We start from the raw sequence: 16990 nt of genomic DNA on the forward strand, positions 1-16990 counted from the left end.
CCAAGGATATAAAAGACTTGTATTCAGAAAATTGTAAGATACTGAAGAAAGAAATTAAAGAAGATACAAATAAGTAGAAGTACATACAGTGTTCACGGATAGGAAGAATTAACATCATTAATACGTCCATACCACCCAAAGCAACCTATAGATTCAATTCAATTTCTGTCAAGGTTCCAACAGTGTATTTCACAGAACTAGAATAAATATTTCAAAAATTATAAAGACCCTGCATAGCAACAGTGATCCTGAGAAAGAAGGACAAAGTTGGAGGGGTCGTGCTACATGATATCAAACTACACTATAAGGCCATAGTAATCAAAGCAGCATGATACTGTCATAAAACAGACACAGAGCTCAATGGAACAGAATAGAGAGCCCAGAAATAAACCCACACCTTTATAGTGAATTAATATTCAACAGAGGAAGCAAGGACATACAATGGGCTAAACACAGTTTATTGAGTAAATGGTTTGGGGAAAATTGGACAGATACATGAAGAAAAATGAAACCAGACCACTTTCTTATACCACATACAAGAATAAATTCAAAGTGGGTCAAAGACTTAAATGTTAGACCCCAAAACATAACTATTGTAGAAGAAAACATAGGCAGCAAAATCTCAGACATTGCTTATAGTAATATTTTGTCGGCTATATTACCCCAGGCAAGAGAAACAAAATAATAAAAAAATGGGACTATATGAAACTAAAAAGTTTTTTGCACAGCAAGGGAAATCATAAACAAAATAAAAAGACAACCCACAGAATGGGAGAACCTATTCACTGATACCTCTGACAGGGATTAATATCTAAAATTTATAAAGAACTTACAAAATTCAACACCAAAAAAAACAAAACAAAACAAAAAAAAACAAACAACCCAATTTAAAAAAGGGCAAAGGACCTGAATAGACACTTCCCGAAGGAGGACACACAGATGGCCAATAGACACAGGAAAAGATGCTCAATGTCACTAATCATCAGAGAAGTGCAAATTAAAACCATAATGAGATACCAACTCCCACCTGTCAGAATGGCTATGATTAATAAATCAACAAACAGCAAGTGCTGGCAAGGATGTGGAGAAAGGGGAACACTTTTGCACTGTTAGTGGGAATGGAGATTGGTATAGCCACTGTGCAAAGCAGTATGGAGGTAACTCAAAAAATTAAAAATGGATCTGTCTTTTAAGCCAGCTATCCTACTTCCAGGAATGTATCCAAAGAAACCCCAAAATATTCAAAAGAACATAAGCATCCTTGTGTTCATTATTATTTACAATTGCTAAGATATGGAAGCAGCCCAAGTATCCATCAGTAGATGAATGGATAAAGCAATTATAGGACATTTACCCAATGGAATACTACTCAGCCATAAAAAAGTAAAAAATTTTATCCTTTGTGACAGAACAGGAGAACATTATGTGCTAAGTGAAGTAAACCAGTCAGAGAAAGAGAAATTCCATATGACCTCACTCGTATGTGGAACATAATGAACACACTGAACTAACAAAGAAAATGAGGACAGACTCAGATGGAGAGCAAGCTGATGGCCAGTGTCAGGGGAGTTTAGGGGGTGGAGGGATTGAGTAAAAAGAAAAAAGGACTCATGGACAGGGACAACAGTGTGGTGGTTGATGGGGGAGGAGGGAGGAAGGGGCATAAATGGTAATGGAAAAAATACAATAAAGAAAATTAAATTAAAAAAAAAGAATATTCAGTTCCCTTTAAACCAATATAGAGAAGTATTTGAAAACTTCCTTCTCCTCGACCCTCTTTCTTTGGAGCAGAAGTCAACTCCAAGGTACTCAGGAAAGGGAAACTTTTATGTGAAGGGCCAGATGTAGAGAAGGGGAAGGAAGACCTCTACGACTGACAATGATTTATTAATCCTGAAGCTCCGCCCTGTAGCCATTTCTTCTGTGAAAGTCTAGTTGACGTCAATGACTTTGAAGGTTCACGCTCCTTGCCTTTGAGTTGTCTTATCTCAGTTTCATCACACCACCCACCACCTCCCTGAATCTTCAAACAATGGCTCTGTCAAGCCAGTTCTGAGCAGGCCCTGGGGTTACTTTCCTAGGGGAAAATTGAGCATTACCTCACTTCCTGAAAATGTGTCCAACAGAAACAGAGCTTTCTCTCTATAAAAGGCAGACAGTTACATTAATGTTTGCCAATTTGGTTGGTGATTCGCTCAATTTGGGGACCAGAGAATGTCTGTAGTAGGGCTAAACGTGTACTAGTGTAGCCTTTGAAGGCTTTTTTTCCCCTCTTGTACATATTTTTAGCAAGTGAGAAATAGTGCTCTGTTATAATAAAACAGATGGCGGTTTGCACAAAATTAACATGATGTGGCCTTCACTAGGCAAAATGAAAGTCATGAGTGATGCGATATTTCAATTCAAAGATATTTTATGAAACATTAACATGTTGCATTAGAATGTTCTTTCAACCAAAAGCATTGATTCATTGGAAAAAAGAACTTGGTGAAATAGAATTGTTCATAAGTTATGATTGCTGCTCCCATAAACATATTTTCTGCTTAAATTTATAACAAACATGCTGAGGAGGAGAAATGTCTTTCCTATGTCCCATTTAACAATACAATAACTTTGTTTTCAAAATCTCATTTTATTCCCGCTGGAAGATATATGATCTTATTATCCCAAACAACCACTTCATCTCTACAGAAACTTATTATTGGAATATATGATTATAATGTTTTACGGAGGGTGTAAGGTGTACTCCTTGTCAAGTTCAGACGACATGCTATGTAGTAGAAACCTCGTCTTCAGGAGGATTCTATAGAAATTACTTCAATAAGGTTACAAACACAGTTTAACGTTAAGACATTTACAGCATTTGACAGAAATGTGATCATTTGTATTACTACATAATAAGGTAGCAAATAATATTAAATAAGCAATCTATTTCAAGTGCACCAGTTTAATAAATAAATACATAAATAAATAGGAAAATATGTGGTATAAAATTATGGGTATGAACTTTGAAAAGGGAAAATGTCACTGATGTGTTATGCTGACACTTGAATGCGGGACAGGTGTGACAGGTGATTCTATTGAGACGTTCTTCAAAGACTCTGCTGATATTACCACACATGAACATTCCTGACCCCAGAGCCTCCTGGCTCTAGTTCGTGGAGGTGCCATTTCCTCTCATTAAAATTATTTCCCTTCCCTTTCCTCTACTTTGCTCTGACAAAATCCTAGTAATAATTTGGGTCTCGCCTTAGGCATCCCTACCTGTGAGGGTGGCCCTGAGGACCCAACCCTCTGACTTGTGGTGACTAGGTTGGTCCCCCCACTTTGAATTTCCATTACACCCTGAGCTTTTCCATTTGTATTATCTCATGTGAAATTTATTGCTATTTATATTCTTCGAACAAGAACAAGGATTTGACTGTCACGCCAACATTCTATACACCCAGCTCCTGGCGCAGAATTTGGGCTATAGTAGTGCTCACTACATGTTTCATGAATTGAACGGACAGATCTTCACTCTGTATAAAATTAGTTATGGTCCCACAGTCACTAAGCTATTCATTAATAACTTAATACTTACTCGTTTAGTTAAAAAATAGATAAAGAAGAAAAAATACCCTTTTCAGTATCCTGATTATATCCTCTTAAATTTTATTTGGTAGATATATTTAATAAAGGTTTTAAGTAACTTGACAGCAATAAAAAATCTTAAAATTAAGATTTATTTTTTTCTTTGCTTGATTGGGAAGTTCAAAGAGTAAACTTGACTTTGAGAATGAACAGGTCTAGGAGTTGTTGTGCAGTTATAAAGCCGTGTCTCTCTTCTTTTTGACCACTGATTTTTCGGAGTTGTCTTCATTCTTAGGCAGGACCTCCCTATGTGAGGCAAAGTAGGCCACAGGCAGCTTACATTTTTGTGTAGAGCAACAACATCAACAACCTCTAAGGGCCCCGACTGGCACCATTTGGGACACACATCCACCCCAGCATCCATCATGAGGCCACAGTAGCTGGAACTTTGGCCACCCGAGGGAGGAGAGGCTCCTTCAGTGTGTATAGGGGGAAGATGGACACAATAAAGAAGACTTTGCTACTAGAAAAATGGAGGGAGAGAGTGTGTGGTGAGCAGACAAACATGCCAGCTACCATGGCTTTCTGGCAAATGAGCACCGAATATCCTGGAAAGTCATTAACACAAGCTAGGATCAAGTATCTTGCTTTTACTTTGAGAGAGCACTTTGAGCATTATCTTCCTTCCATGTGTCAACTCCATACACAAAATATGTGTACCAAGGTCTAGGGATACAAGAAAGAAAAGGACAGACAACAGTCCTTGCCCTCATGGAACTTACATTCAAAGCAAAGAGACAAATATGGTCCTTAAAAATTCTAATAAAGGCTAGAAGGCGGTGGGGGGGAAGCCTAAGAAGTATCTGTAGGGTAACTTAATTTCTTTGCCTTTACTTAGTGTCTTCTAATTTAACGAGGCCTACCCTGATCCTTTTATTTAAAATTATACCCCCTATGAAATAGTGTTTTGGGGTTTTTTTTGATATGCACCCACAAGTGGAATTGCTGGGTTGGTCCCACTTTAATTTTTTTGAGGTATCTCCACACTGCTTTGCACCGTGGCTGCACCAGTCTGCATTCCCACCAACAGTGCACCAGGGTTCCCCTTTCTCCACATCTTCACCAACAGTGTTTGTTGATTTATTGATGACAGCTGTTCTGACAGGTGTGAGAAGGTGATATTTCATTGATTTTAATTTGCATTTCTCTGATAACTAATGACATTGAGCATCTTTTCATATGTCTATGAGCCGTCTGTATGTCTTCTTCGGAGAAGTGTCTATTCAGGTCCTCTGTTCATTTTTTAATTGCTTTATTTGGTTGTGTTTACTGCAGCACTATTTACTATAGCCAAGATATGGAAACAACCCAAGGGCACATCAATAAATGAGTAAATAAAAAAGTTGTGGTACATACAAAGTGGGGCAAAAGTGGGATTGCAATTGTTCATATGGAAAATAATAGAATATTTAACAAATAATGATACAAGAGTAAACTTTGTGTTTCACACACTCACAACTATAAACCCACCTCTGCTCCACCTGTGTATACAATGGAATATTACTTGGCTGTAGTAAAGAATGAAACCTTACCATTTACGACAACACGAATGAGCCTAGAGAACATTATACTAAGCGAAGTAAGTCAGTCACAGACAAATACCAGACAATTTCATTGAAATGTGGAATCTAAAGAACAAAGTAAATGAACAGTCAAACTTGCAGCAGGCTTGTAGGTAAAGGGAACAGACCAGTGGTCACCAGAGCAGAGGAGAGTCGGAGAACTGGGTGAGAAAAGTGAAGGGATTGAGATTACACAGTTGGTAGTTACAAAATAGTCACCAGAAAGTAAAGTACAGCTTAGAGAATATAGTCAAAATACAATATTGTAGTAACTATGTGTGGTGCCAGGTGGGGTTCTGGAAATATCAGGGAGAACGTTTGTAAAGTATATGGTTGTCTAACCACACCTGAAACTAATGCAAAATAATACTGAATGCAAACTGTAATTGAGAAGAAAATAAAAACAAGGTTATTCCCCCTCCATCCTTCCCTGTTCACTTCCCATTTTTCTTCATTTTTTTCATAGCCCCTCTGACATCTGAACACAATTTTCTGACCTTATAACTTACTCTATATTCACTTATGACTTACATATTAAGTTTTCCTATTTTGCTACCATTTGCCATCTGTGTCCACTAGAATCCCCCCTACAGGTAGGGATGCTTTTTCTTGTTTTGTTCACAGCTGTATCTTCCTGCACTTCATACAGGGTAGAGGCTTGAGACCCTGGATCACAGAGCTGATAAGGAAGTACTTTAGATAAGCGAAAGCCACCGCCTTGAGGATCTGAAATTTGGGCTGAGGTGTGAATGTTGAGAAACTAACCTTGAGGAGATTTGGGGGAATAAATGCTTCAGTCAAAAGAAAAAAAAAAAAAACGGAAAGCAGCAGATAAAAAGAAAAGGACTTTGAGAGTTCTAAGAAATAAATACAGACCCATGGGCCAGAGGGTAGTGAGCCCAGGCACAGTGACATTGGTAAATCTGAAGAGTCACGTGGGGGTGAAAAGATCTGAGGCCCGTGGTAAGGAGTTTGGATTTTTATTCTAGTGTGATGGAAAGTTATTGAATAGTTCTAAAGCAACTGGGCACATGACCTGAGTTACTTTTTTTATCTAGTATTTCTTGAATTTGTCCAGAATTACTTTGCTTGTCTAGGGTACCTTTAACTCTCACCTGCATTACATTTAATGTCTTTTTTCCTCGGCCACCCAATCTTTCCCCACACAGCAGCGCTGGTGGTCAAATCTGAAGTCATTCTGCTGAAACCTGGAATAGCTTCCCCTTATTGCTAAGACGAAGACTCAAGCCCTCCTGGGTTTTAAAGGCCCCGATTACCTGCCTTTCCTCTTCTTCTTGGCGTTCTCTTATTCATTCCTGCACAGCCGCATTGGCCTTGGTGTAATTTCTAGAACACCAAGAGCTCTTAGAGCTTTTGCTTTGCTCTTAGAGCCTCCCCACAGGCTCCTTTCCTGCCCCTGCCACACTTGTTATTGCTTCTTCGTCCTTTTTAGACATTTGTGTAACTGTCACTTCCTCAGGGGACATTCCTTGTTCATTCCCCAACCCATTACTCTGGTTCCACCCTCTCATTGCACCTTGTGCTTTCCTTCAATACCATTTTTTAATGTCTCTTTCAGGGCTATAATCTCATGTGGGTCAGGGCTGTGTTTATCTTATTCCCTGTCTAGCACAGTCAGGTTGGTGATTAATACGTATTGTTGGAGTTTAATACATATTTACTGATAAAATGAATTAAATAGAATAGCTTAAAACACAATTAGTGTTGCCTTTTAGTTAACTCATTATTCATTTATAGACCTTTTATAATCACACCCATTTGGTTTCATTCTGTCTGCTCTTTTCCTTTCACATCTTTACTTTTACCTACGGCCAAGTTTGCTCTACCCAGCAAAGCCCTCATTCAGGGTTGAAGGGCAGATAAAGAGTTTCCAGACAAGAAGAAAACTAAAGGAGTTCATCATCACCAAACCTTTATTATGTGAACTGTTAAAGGGATTTAAGGGAAAAAAAGATCAAAACTATGAACAGTAAAATGGCAATAAATACACATCCATATCCAACAATTGAATCTAAAAAACAAACTAAGCAAACAAGGAGAACAGAGACAGAATCATGGATGTGGAGAGTGTTTTGATGGTTGCCAGATGCCCAGGGGGTGTGGGGAAATGGGTGAAGAGGTGAGGGGATTAAGAAGAACAAACAGGTAGTTAACAGAATAGCCATGGAGATGTAAAGTACGGTATAGGAAATGGAGTAGCCAGAGAACTTATATGCGTGACCCATGGACATGAACAATGGTGGGGGGATTGCCTTAGGAAGTTGGGGGAAGTAGGTAGAAGGGGCAAAGGGGGAAAATTGGGGCAACTGTAATAGCATAATTAATAAAATAAAATTAAGAAATAAAAAAATCTTTACTTTCAGTTTTAATTTACAGTTGACCCTTTAGCAACATAAAGGTGTGACAACCTGGTGCTGTTGAAAATTCACTTATAACCTTTGACTCCACAGTCAGCCCTTCCCATCTGCAGATTCTACCTACCACAGATGGATAACAGTATTTTCATTCTGGGTTGGGAATCCCCTCCTGGGAATCCGTGGTTGCAAAATTGAAAATACTGTGTTCTATCCATGTTTGTCTGAATCCTCGGATGAGGGGTGCAGACACCCCCAAAGGAAGTTAAGATTGTATTTATTGAAAAGAAATCTGTGTATAAGTGCACCCCCAAAGTTGAAACCCAGGCTATATTTTTCTGCCTCAGTCTAGTCTCTGGGCCTTTCTTTATCCACGTTCTTTAACAACAGCATGTCCTAAGTTAGGAGATCTCAGGCCACCTCTGTCCACAAGAAGGAACAGTGCGATTGTCCCTGCTTCCTGGCTGCTTTGGGAGCGGGGTCTCTCACCTACCTACGACTGCACGGTTCCTCTTCCAGAGTTAATCGATGGCTTTACAATAGTCAGACAAGGGACTCCTGGAATTCCTGGTTTTAAATAAATATCTTCCCACCCCCCAATCAAGAGAAAAATCAACAGTGGAAAGATACTGTGTACCCATAATGCCATTCACTGGTATGGCTCAGGCAGAGGGTGTCTGCGAGAGGGTGTGAGGTGCCCTCTCTAAGAGAGCCTTCATGACAAAATCAGGCCCCACCCCCCTGCAAAAAAGGTGAACGCAGCCTAGCATGATGAGGCCAGTGCTACAATTTTTCAAGGAGAAAAGTCAGAGTCATTTTAACAGGAGGAACAAGTATGCTTGTGGAAAAGAGCTCGGAAGGGGCTTTAGCTTTAGCAGCCCAGTTGAACAGGTGCTGAAGCGCCCACCCGCCTCCTCTCCCCATAGTGGGCTCGCGACCTAAAAGTTGCCTTCCTAAGGCATCCCCACCAAGTCCATCGGCATGCAGCGGCGCTGAAAGAATTGGCTAGCCAAAGCCGTTTCAGGGCCGTGGAGAAAAGTGACATGTCCTTCCGCAGGGGCTGGGGCGGGGCAATAGGAAGGACTGTAGGTGGCCGCAGACAGATTGGAAAAGGAGTCCTCCTTGCGTGGCTTAGTCAAGTTAGTTATGCCAGGCTCAGCCATCAGCTGGGAGACTTGTCTTCACCATTACCCCCCGCCCCCATCCCTAGCCCAGGATGGAGCTCATAAGGCAACTTCATGTAATTCTGCCTTTATCCGCCGAGCACAATTAAACACGAAACCTGTGTGGCATAAAGGGCCGGCTGTGGTTTTTAGTGAAGAGCTTTCCAACAAAGCCATAAACGAGATGAATCATCGCTCTCCTCAGCTATTCTTTTCTCCTGTGTAATTTTAATCCTCTTGTTTGTTTCTGAGCTAATCTCCTCGTTTTAGCTATTTGTCCCCATTTACCCAAACCTTTTAAAATTTCACGTTAGTTTTTGTTAATGTTTAATATTTCATGTCAGGTTTTCTTACTGGATGCAGGTATGCCACCAACAACAGCAATAATGCAGCTGATGGTGTGCGTTCTCGGAAGTCTCTTCTTTCTCAGGGAGGAAGTCACTGGGGTGGGCTTCCCTGGAGACCAGAGGGCCATTCTTGTGTCTTAGGGGCTTCTGAATGGAAACATTTGAAGTTTTGAACAGAAACTTTGTGGGAAGGTGGTCCTAGAAAGAAACCCCAAGAACAGTGATTTTGAACCTCTTTCCTCTCATGGCACACGCAAACTAAGTACTAAAATTCTGTGACGCACCAAAATATACATTATATTTTTGCTGATCTGACAAAAAAATTGGTGTAGTTTTGATTTGTTGACACTGGATGGCTATTGTTGTGTTGGCTGTTGACATTTTTTAAACTTTGACAATCTAAGGGAAAGGGTTTGGGGCCCCTGACTAAATAGTCAGGTATTCCGTGTTTCAAAAATTCTTGTGGCACATTGGTTGAAAATCACTGCCTTAAAGAGATTAAATGTTTCAGCTGAAGTGTTTTTACTGCTGGATTTGAGAAATTAAAGAAAGCACAGCTAACAAGTTTACTGTTTAGGGGGAAAAACAGCAAAGAACTGATTCTTCTAATCCACTTACTTATTAAGTTGTTATTTCACTTATTTACTTACTCATAGACATATGGAGAGTGGATAATTATTTTCAAATATCTTTAATATAAGTGACTATTTAACCAAAAATAGTGTATGGCTTATTTCTATACTTGAGCACATGTTTAAAACTTGGTTTGTGGTAAAATGGAACATTTTTCTTGTGTTTTTTGACATGGTGAAGTTGAACAAAAAAGTGAAATTTTGTATTTTATTACAACAGAGGACTGAGAAAGATGACTAACTCTCCTTATTTGGAGAACAGGAAGTGGTCTAGGATTAAGATCCAAAGAAATCAAATTTGTTTCATGTTACCAGTAGTGACCTGCCTTGATGTGGCTTCTTTAGATGCAACTAGAACTAAATATTGTGACATCCAAAAGTAGTGGGAGAGTTTGAAAAACATTAGTCAGAATCTGTTACCTGGAATTTCAGCCTCTGAAGTTATGATTCCCAGGATGAGCACGTGGTCTTACAGAATTTCTGCAGCTCTTAGGTCCTCGAGAAAATAGTTGTTTGAGAAGGCCAAGATAAACTGAAACAGTCTTTTGAGGATTCTTTCTAAGCCATTCGAATTTCATTGCTTAATCTCTGTAGCAACCTCAGCTCATGTAGACAGTAGGTTTTGTCTTTCTATTCATTGACCGAATAAGAGAAAGAATAATTTGTGGTTTATCAATGTTTGCATCAAGATTACCTGATGTTGGAAATATTGGGGAGAACACTTTGTGAATTACATGATTTTCTAACCCCTGTGCTGTAGAGCCTAAAACTAATGTATAAAAACGTAAACTGCAATTGAAAAATAAAATTAAAAAATTATTTGATGTTTGTTAAAGATACAAGTCCAGGGTTCCACACTGACCAATATACTCCATGTTTTGGAACTGGATTGTTAAGACCGTCCCTAAGTGATTCTTTGACATCCTAAAATTCGGGAATCACTGGTTTCTGGAGTAGGAACTGACAGCCACACACAATGAGTGGTTTAGGTGATATTGAAACTATTTCTTGAATTTGTTTTCATGACCACTAAAGCTGATTATTTAAGACACTCCTGTTGCTTATTTCTGCTTAAAGAATTCTTTATAAAGAATATGACAACTGAGGATCACAGAGAACATGTAATTTCTATTGGCCTCCTCTATTCTTAAGCTAGAATATTCTAAAACCCAGCAGAACATCAGAATCACCGGGAAGTTTTGTTACAACGCAGATGGCGGGGCCCCATCTCCGGAGGGTCTGGCTCCAGAGATGTAGAAAGGGCCCTGAGAGCTTAGGTTTGTTACAAGTTCCTACATATACTAGTCCTTGTGGGCTGCTATTGCAAACAACAGAAACTTATTTTGTCACAGTTCTGGAGGATGCAAATCCAAGATCAATGTGCCGGCAGGGTTGCTTCATTTGAGGCCTCTCTCCTTGGCTTGCAGATGACTAACATGGTGTCTCCTCTGCGTGTGCACAGCCCTAGTGACACTGTGTATTCAAATTTCCTCTTCTTATAAGGTCACCAGTCAGATTGGGTTAGTACCCATCTTAATAGCCTCATTTAACTTAATTATCTCTTTAAAGGCCTTATCTCCACATAGTCACACTCCGAGAGGCTGGGAGATAGGGCTTCAACTATGCATTTTTAGGAGACACAGTTCAGTCCATAACACCATATGATGCTGAAGCTGTAGGTCCAGGGACCACACGTTGAGAATCCCTGCCTGGACTTGACTGGTGAGATAAGAAAATGACTTCTGAGAAGACATTGCCTAATCATGTTAGACAATCCTTGCCTGACTTTCTCTTGATGATCTTTTCTACTTCTCTCTTTTATTTTCCTTGGCAGATGGTTTTCTAGGCTGCAGTTTACCTTCCTCTATCCTGAATGACTTCCAGTCTGTGTCAGCTACTAACCTGGGTGTCTTGCCGGCAATGCGCACTTATAGATTCAGACCAGAGCTTATGTGGCTTGTTACAGTCCTGCTCGTCCTCCTGCTTTCCCTGTTTCTGTTCCTGGCATGACTACTTGCTATACATTTAAATGGGACTCTGGAGTCATCTGTGACATTTTTCTTTCCCTTGCTCCCCTCCTAATCAAATTGAATAGCATCTACTTGTGGATTTCAGTGTCACCATCTCTTCTTTTGTTTCCCTCGCATCCCATTTTATTTAGGTCTCATTAATTCTCCTTTGCATGTTTCAATAGCCTTCCAGCCAGAATCCTATCTTTCAGTCTCTCCTTCCTTTAATGAATACTATCTACTGGTTTAGAATGATCTTCCTAAAGCAGAATTCTAATAAAAAACATCCAGTGTTTTCCTACCACCTGTTCAATAGGCAACATGCCCAGCTAAATACAATTCCTGGTTCTGTTACAAAGAGAAAGGAGTAAGTAAAAGAAAACCTCCCAGTCTCTGCTAGTCTGCTTCACTGACTCCCTTAATATGCACGCACACCTTTCCTTTCATACGTAAGATCCTTCTCTAGCAGAGACACCCCAAAGTACAGCACAGTCATTGCCTTCAGCTCAAGGTTAAAGATCTCTGCCTATGTACAGTTGGCTTCTTCAGCTCATCATGGTCTAGCCAAAAGCTACTTCCCATTATACTGAGTGTTCAACAAGAGAGTAGGAACATAATGACAATATATCATTATGCAGAAGAGAGAAAAACCAGAGACACTAGGCCATAGCAATTTTTAAATCACATTGGGTGGCCCTGGTGGTAGTGACTTCCATGGTTATTGCCTTCAGTGTCTTGTTGCTTTGTCCTCTGGGATGTTCTCTCTGGTCCATTCTCCTCTATGGTCTTTCCAAGGCAGGCATGAGAGAGTAGACTCTTCCTGGGGGCCTACATTCACACCCTACCTCTTTTCTTGTGATGAATTTGAGGACTTAGGGATTGTTTTAGGGATTGGACCATCACGGGGCTGCTGGTGAGGCTTGGGGTTTCACTAGCTGTACACCTCCCTAAAAACCTGAGGGGGCTTCCAATCTACTCACTGCTATTCTGTTCTTTATGCGAGTAACCAGAATCAGGGATATTGTCTTGATATAGTTTCTAAGCCTAGAGACTCTGGCTTATTATACACAGACCTCTGTGCTTTGCCAGCTCCCTCTTCCCCAAATTAACATGAGACCATTTGAAAAAATAGCCATGGTGATCTTTGCTAATTAAGTGCTTCCACAGTTTGACAGAAAACTTCGAAAAGAAGCCCTTGAAAAAGGCATGGGGCCATTGGTTTTATCTCCAATGAAAGCTGCTCATGCTCCTGCCTCTGGCGATGGCTCACAATAGCTTCACTTTGAAGTGAGAAAGAACTCAGCTTCTTTTTTGGCTTGAAAAAATTCCAAATTAGACTCTCTGTTAACTTAGTTTGTGGCCTAAAGGCTCTTAGCAGAGCTGTATTCCCTCCCACACTGCTGGCCGCCTCGCCTGGGTCCATCTCTCTTGCGCAGTATGTTGTTGATGCTGTGAGAAATCAGCCAACACAAACAAACACTCTGAAAATTTCCTACCATTTTTTCTTAACACCACAGCCCTTCGTACCTTCCAAGGTTCCGTTAGCCACTGTTTTACCGGGACTGCCAAGTCACCCGTCTGCAATAGTTTTGTACTTGCTAATGACACTCAACCTTCTCCTTTAAACTAATCTAACATTTTAGCTAATGTAGTCGCTCTCTTTTGGTGTCAAAACCTCTATTAGTTAGAATTAAGTTTAGATGCACGTGCCAGTAGCTTAATGATACATAAATGTATTTCTGTCCTTTATAAAGTGGTTTCGAATGAGGCAGTCTAGAGCTGGTATAAGGGCTCCACGGTGTCCTTCATGTTCACGACCTTCTCGCTTTCCTCTCTACCTGTTTAGAGGGAGGGCATTGACCTTGTGCTTCAAAATGGCTGCTGGAGTTCCATTCACCACATCCTTTCTCTATACACAGCAATATAGGAAGGGAGAGAAGAAGAGTAACGCCTTTCTCTCTCATTGAGATTTTTCTGGCCATTCCATCCTACATTATATCTGAATGGTCAGGGTTTAGTTACCTAGCTTTGAGAGAGAGAGAGACGGGGGAATAATAGTTTCTTACCTGGGTAGATGTATTCAGCTATTTATCGAGGTTCTGTTGCTAAAGCCAAGAGGAAGGTAGATATTGAGGTAGGAAATTAATAGCCTCTGTCACAGACAAATCTGTATGTAATCATAAAATCAGGTAAAGAGAGTTACATGCCTTCAGGGACCTTCAGGTAGATTTCAGTGGTGCCCCAGGTAGATGGGCCCTGGAAAGCCTTCACAAGAAGGCAGCACTTCGACTCCTTCTTGGAGTCGGGGAAAAGTAGGACACTCAAGCTGGAGAGCCTGAGGCAGTCAGTCTCAGCGTCTTGCCAGCGTCAGAGGCGGGCGGAAACTGTGGCCCTCGCTGCCTCCTGTGCCTAACTCTAGTCACAGCCCTGGATGTGAACAGATTTGTTAAGGAGACTGGGGGCCGGCAAGAGTGGGATGTTGGCCCTTACAGATTTCAAGGAAAGAAACAGAAGGCGGCTCCCACACAGGTCAAGAAGCAAGTCTAGCATGGTCAGCTCGTTCCACATGACAATCTGGAGCTCCTTCAAGGACAGGAAGAATTTGCTGTTAACCAGCAGATTAATTTCTTGTGGACCACACACAGCAGAGTCAAATCGCATTCATTTTGCCATGGATATTCTGAGATTATGAGTAGTATTTTGGTTGCCTCAGATCCTGACATGAAGAAACATTCAGGACATTTGCTATGATGTTAATATAGCTGACACCTGCTGTACAGCCACACAAAACCAGGGTGTGTGTGTGCGGCTTTCCCCGCCCCGGTGTGGGCTTGCAGCGCGCATGCTCACACAACGGCACTGCGCGCTTTAGGTTTTACCGTGTAATCTGGGACAGTGGATGCGGAGGGAGTGTCTGTTCTTAGTCTAAGGGTGGCATGGCTCACATGCCTTGCGTATGAGGACGAGTGGTTGCCAAAGCCTTTGATAAAAAAAAAGTAAGTTGGGAATGCGAGTTGGTTATACTGCTTGGTTACAAGAACTTGAAAGCTGGAAATGCCACATTACCTCTTTAACAACTTCTGTAATTAAGAACTGGGAGTTCTGGGCTTATAATTTCTATAACTATATTTAGGTCGTGACTCTCCTTCCAATAACTGAAGATAGTGAAAATATTGGAAGACAGAGATAAAGCAAACCCCATGCATTAGTTGTTCTACCTGCAGCTCTGTGGTAGCGGGGTGGGGAGCTGATTATAGAGAGCAAAAGGAAAAAGGATGGATGCAATGTACTGTGCTTTCTAGATGCCAACTTCCTGACATACCCTACCTCGTAAACCTAGTTGTTCTTACCTCTAAGCATAGATAGAAGAAATGGAGGTTTGTAGAGGTGTCACGTTTCTCGTTCAGTGGTCATTTTGCTTATATTGAAGAGTGCTCTCAGTAAAACAAACAAACAAGCAAAATATAACCAAAGACACTGAAATAGAGAATAAGCTGGCAGTGACCAGAGGGGAGAAGGGAAGGAATTTCAGGGGAAAAGGGGAAGGACTCACATGAACAAGTATAAAGGACACATGGACAAAACTAGGGGGCGTGGAAATGGGAGGGATGTGGGGAGGGCTGGGTTGGTGGGCTGGGGTGGAAGTAAAAGACAGAACACTGTTGTTGGCACCCTCCTCTGGGCGACATTGATCCATCCCAAGCAGACTGCTCCCCAGCACCTGCCAGAAATTGTTGAACAACAATTAAAATAAAATTTAAAAAAAGAATGTTCTCAAATGGTTACCCACTTCCTCTTGGGAAGAATATATTTGAGTAACTTGAGCACAGGAAAGTTCTCTCTCTCTCTTTTTTTTTTTTTGATCCAGAACGTAATTCCTTACAACGCCTGCTTATGGTCCCAATTCTATCCCTGCTACTAAAGGGTTTAAAATATGGAAAAATAACTTTCATATTTGCAGATCTTTATTTGTCTCCTGATTAAAAATTCAAATGTAGTCTGATTTCAAACTTCCTCATTGGACTTCCTATTCTTTGAATACATTCTAATTTGTCTACAAATTTTAAAGAACCGAACACAGTAATCCACCTATAGGTTTCTAAATGCATGTTCAAAAATAAACAGTCACCTCCCTCATTCTAGATATTATATTTCTCTTAAGAAAACCTAGGATTTATTATATTTTTAGGGTGCCAGGGAGGAGGCAACAGTATTTTATAGTTGATTTCTATTAAATGTACTACTAAGAAAATCCATAAATCTTCTTTTTTTTGGCATTTGCTTTTGCCATTACCTCCATACTCTGTTTCCGCAGTTAGTTTTTTGTTAGATGAAAACACAGATCTTTGTTTCAGTTAAATAACATTTTATTAAATTCAATCTATTGCTTCAGTTGCTTAAGATCTTTTTGAAGATTGGTCTTGCCAACGAGTGTACTCACTATTACTTCTAGCTTCATTTCACCAGCCAATTCGAAAGCCTGCACACCGCATCTTCTAAGCAAGAACAACTAGGAAACAGAGCAGAGGCTTGACCAGTTATTGGCACCCTCCTCTGGGCGACATTGATCCATCACAAGCGGACTGCTCCCCAGCACCTGCCAGTTGGCCAGCCTATTCTTCTTGTGCTCCTCTAGGTATTCAGAACCTTGTTTGTTTTCCCTTCAGCAGTGCCCTGAAGTCTTTCCCCACATAATATTTCAAGGGCTACCGATTTTTCAAAGTCTAATTCAAAGCCCACTCCTTACGTGAAACGTGCCCTGCTCTGATTCTTTGTGATTCTCCAACTTCAGAATTTCCTTTGCATTATTTAATTCTTCATTCCCAGACCCCGGTGATTTTTCTGGGAATGATAATGCCGAATTTACCTCCCGTCTCATGAAGGCAAGGATGACATTATTTATTAGCCTCTGGCATCAGAGCTATGACAGTGCCAGGCAGAGAGCAGTGTTCAGGTGTTACTTGCTTTTGCCTGGGTAGGCGAGCAGTTCTCAAACACAGATGGTTTTGTCTACCTCCTCCCCCCAACCCCCGGGGACATTTGGCAATGTACGGAGATGTTTTTGGTTGTCTCAGCTGGGGAAGGTGCTCCTGGCTTCCAGCAGGTAGAAGCCAGGGCATTCTTCTAAACATTGTCAAATGCACTGGACAGCCCCCTCCACACCAAAGAATTATCCACGATGACAATGGAATTTACATTGAATAACCCTGTATCAGACAATTCAGGCATGTTGTGATTTTTAAAGCCTGCTCCATCTACCTGATAATTG

The sequence above is a fragment of the Sturnira hondurensis genome, unplaced genomic scaffold (assembly GCF_014824575.4).
Source record: "Sturnira hondurensis isolate 20B ecotype Veracruz unplaced genomic scaffold, ASM1482457v3 Scaffold0022201, whole genome shotgun sequence".
Lineage (NCBI taxonomy): Eukaryota > Metazoa > Chordata > Mammalia > Chiroptera > Phyllostomidae > Sturnira > Sturnira hondurensis.